Here is a 4577-nt window from a genome sequence, read left to right on the forward strand (position 1 = left end):
TGACCTTCCTCTTTCCTTCTCTATCCGAGTATCGGCATCGCTGAGCCTACTTACGTGGCCATGGATTTTGGCCACTGGATGGATGTTGTTGGTCCTCGTCCTACGGACGACAACCTCCCCGTGCCTGCAATCTCTGATCTTTTTTGTGCTTGGGGGAGGGTCTCTCTGGACACCGGCGTTTCTGATTCTGCTGGATCAGCTGCGATTTTCTTGTTTTCTCCGGTATGTGGGTTTTATGCTCAGGTTAGTTCTGCCTCTCCTCCGGCCGCCATCGACTATGGGTCGTGGCTGGATGTTGCTGGAACAAGAGGGCAAGTTGGACATCGCGATACTAAGCGATGTTTCTCGGTATGAGTTTTCTCCATGAGATTGAAGGAACTTTTGGTGGCCTTTCACGGCTATGAGTGTGTTGACTTGGTTAGTGGATCGGATAATTTGCTTAAGAATTCCCAAGTTTGTGCCCATGAGATTGATATTCCAAATGATGGTTTGCCGAAAAATTGGCTGAAATTTGTGATTTCGATTCAGACGACCATTCGATGTCCTCGTGATTTGCGTTGTACTGTGTTGGGCCCACAGAGGGCATCAAAGTCAAATACAGGGTTAGCTGTTTGTGGCATCGAAGTCATGACACATAGCTCCCAACAGATTTTGGAACATGTATTTGCCTTGGTGTGTGACTGATGATGCAGTTTGGGTATAAGCTTAGAACGGGCCACGCCTTGTGTCAAATGGTGGGCCATGTGAACATTCAGTTTGTAAAACATGTTTTGTTTTGGGTGGGCAGGCTTGTGCAACGTATTTTCTTACGCTTCCCTTTGGTTCAGTTGGTGGTTGTTGTGTCTTGTAAGTGTCGTTTGGCTTTGCCAGAAAAAAAAAAAAAAAAAAATTGAATGTTCTCTCTGTGTAGAGATCGTCTCATTTAATTAAGAGTTTAAGTGTTTGTGTTCATCAAGATCTTGTTGATGGTGTGGTGTGTTGATTGATGTTGTGGATCTATTTCTAGAGTTGAGTGCTCGAGTTTTTGGTGGCTGCGTGATTCCTGTTTACTGGATCTTTTGGGTTTCCTGCGAAATTTCTGTTTTACGTGTGTGGATCCGAATCAGGTGATATGTTATTGGCCTGTAGCGATTCTAGGTTTCGTATTATGTGATACCCCATGATGATTCCGAGACATAGGTTGATCAGGCCAAGTCCAAACCCGAAGGAATATCAAATAATTAAAGTATTTAACAAGTATGGAATAGAAAAAAAAAAAAATGAATAAAGAATAAAATTAAAAGAATACTGAATAATTAATCCTCATTAATTAATCCAATAATAATCCTCTAATAAATTAAATCCTTTAATACCAGTAATTAATTAAAATTATAATTTGGGAATCCATCATGTGGACCCCTAACCAAAATCTAACTAAAATAAGTAATATCCCACTAAAACATAAAGAAGAAGTCCTACGCAGGGTCAAAAGAGTGAATAAATCGTCTCTGCTCAGCACGAATGATACCTGAGTCAGGCCCACAAACAAGTTATAATATACTACATCCCAAACAGAGGCTCAGAACTTTTATACATCATAATTAATTCAACAATAATTAATAATCCGTAAATATATATATACACACTAAATGAACCTCACTAGACTATATGATTGCCTCAACCTGAATAGTAGGTAATATGAAAAACGCACATATAGTGGACATGAGTACCTAGACTTATCAGGGTACACAACTACACTATATCTAGTTATACATCCCTCTTAATATACGCACCATAACCATTGATCCTGAGACTCAAGCTCTTATCATGGCATATAATCATATATATATATAATCCGTCCTATCTAACTATAAAAGTAAATTATGGTATGTCATCCAACTATGATGTTAACCTGATACGAATATAAGTAAGACTTAACATTTTAGTTAATCTATTTCCTTATACATGAATAGGTAGGACTTAATCTTTTTAGTTAATCCGTCCCTAAGATGCTCCTATCCCATAATGATACATTAATTCATAATATAACCATATTAATATATTATGAAGGAGCCTACCTTATTAGCTACCTCCATGATCACATCCCATACAAACATTAATCTCATTCACAATATATAAATCAGAGATAGATTAAATATCACAGCCATAGACCATTTTTATAAATCACAAGGACATCCATTCATATAATTAAATCATAATTAATAATATGAAATTAATTAATAACATATAACATTATCCAAAAAATGATTTACAATTTAATAATTAAATAAATCATTTATTAATACAATTACGCGTTTTAAAAATAAATACCACGTTACTATCAATTTAAACATTATTTTATTTTTCCACTAAAGTGGTAAAACCACCCGACCACTAACTAGTGTCTAAAAATGGTTATATTAATTAACCTTATAATACGTTACACGTTATATTAATATTCATGCTAAATGTCCAACATCTAACCAATACATCATTATCCTATTGGTTAATCCAATTTTAGGACATATATATATATCAACAAATTAATATAATGTACGATATAATTTTTACCCATATGTAACAATGTAATGTTATCCAGATAATCAATAACCACTTAACCGAAAGCCGAATACCACTTAGAGTGTTAAAAAAATTTCAATAACCATTAAAATTAGACAACAAAAATATGCTGCTTAAACAAGATATTTTGGTCGACCAATACCCTAATTCGGTCTGCCAAAACACCCACGTCGGTCGACGGCTGAAACGTGTTGTCTTTTTCTTCTTCGTCTCTAACGAACTTTTTTGCCTTTTTTTATCTCCATTGTTAATGTCCTATGAACCAATCTATGTTCCAGAATTTTTACATTATATTAACATGCTTTGAACAACATAAAACACAATCTATGCACCAATTTATCAAAAAATGAAAATTCAACATAGACCCATTATTAAAAACACATGAACTGTAACTTTCAATTTAATTCATGTAAATAAGTTCAATTAATTCAATTAAATTCCTGGAACTAATTTAGCATGTATGTATAAGTTGTGAATCAAAGGAGAAGAGAAGAATTGAAACTTGCCTTAAGGATTTTGATAAAAACATATTACGTGAATATTTTCTAGCCCCCTTTTACTAACCTATAGTTATATATTTATAGGGAATAAAATGACCCTAATCATTTTCCCAAACTAAGTCAACTTAATAAGGAAAAATAATACAAATAAAATATTAAAAGGTAACTAAAAATATGTTACGTATATATATAATCTATATATATCCTTACTATATAAATATATAAATATACATCAAATTATTTATTATTAATACTAATGTTATGATAATATTAATTAATAATACTTTCCTTATATATATATATACATATACAACTATCCATGGGTAATTATCCGTATTCATTAAACCTCATATCCAAGTAGTCCATGGAACCTAATTGGTTGGTCCATTACTACGATCCATATCCATAAAATAAAATATAATATAATATAATAAACATTTAATCAACAATTTATTATAATTAAACAAACAAGTCAATTAATCATTTAATTCAAATAAAACATTTAAGCACATAATTTCAATTAATCATTTAATCAAATAGCCAAATAATCAAATAAATAAATAAAAATGCAATTAAAACATTTAAAATAATACTGAAACTATTCTTTTGAAATTAAGGGTATTACATATTAAGATCGCTAAGTTCACTATCTTCCTTTGGATTTGGTGGAGTTCTCTGCCGTTGTTGCATTTTAAGTTTTACTTTCCATTGGGTTTTCCTATATACATAGTTCTTGGATGTTTGTCTTGGGTGAATTTGTGTTGTGTGCTAAGCCGATGATAGTGATTTGGAGGTTTTGTGGTGTTCTTCACTGTTAGCTGGGTACTGTTTGGATTTGGGTTTGGATGCAATTTGCTTTGGTTGATTGTGGCGCTTTGCTTGGGACTCCATTGGACCTATTGCGAATCTGATGGAGTTGGGCGTCGTGGAAGGGATATAGGCAAAGTGTGTTTCAACTAGGGGTGGTGGTTTGGTTAACAGTATGGTTTTCTTGGCTGGCGTTGATCTGTTCTATTCGGGGAGACGTGCAACGGTGTTCTCTGGAAGCCTCAGTGTGGAGACTTATGCGCAGGTGTCACGTGGAGGGGCAGACTCAGTAAAGACGTGCGGCAGTGGTGTTCTCGGGTCGCCGGAGATGGATCTTTATGAACGATCCTTTATGGAGCTTTTATTTATGGAGTGCTTTGCTATGGGGGGTGGCGCTGAAGAATCTGAGTGCCATGCTGACGTCCGACTTCTATGGTCTTGTGATGTTGTGCTCAGCGGTTTCTCAATGGGTCGGCTTTGGAAGTTGACTCTTGGGTATTCGGTTGGTGAAGCTTTGACATCATGGTTGACATGTGGAGATGATATTTTCAAAGTGTTATTTTAGTTGTTGGTGGGCCAGGTCATTGACTGTGCAAGGAATCTGTGTAAGGCGGTGCAGATATATATCTTTAGAGGTCAGATTTTTTCTGCTTTTCAGTTCAATCAATTACTTAGCTTTATGACGTGTGTGAGTAAGGGTGAATGGCGTAT

Source organism: Cornus florida, unplaced genomic scaffold, assembly GCF_030987335.1.
Source record: "Cornus florida cultivar Cherokee Brave unplaced genomic scaffold, ASM3098733v1 CherokeeBrave_3.0.0_Hap2_Chr02, whole genome shotgun sequence".
Lineage (NCBI taxonomy): Eukaryota > Viridiplantae > Streptophyta > Magnoliopsida > Cornales > Cornaceae > Cornus > Cornus florida.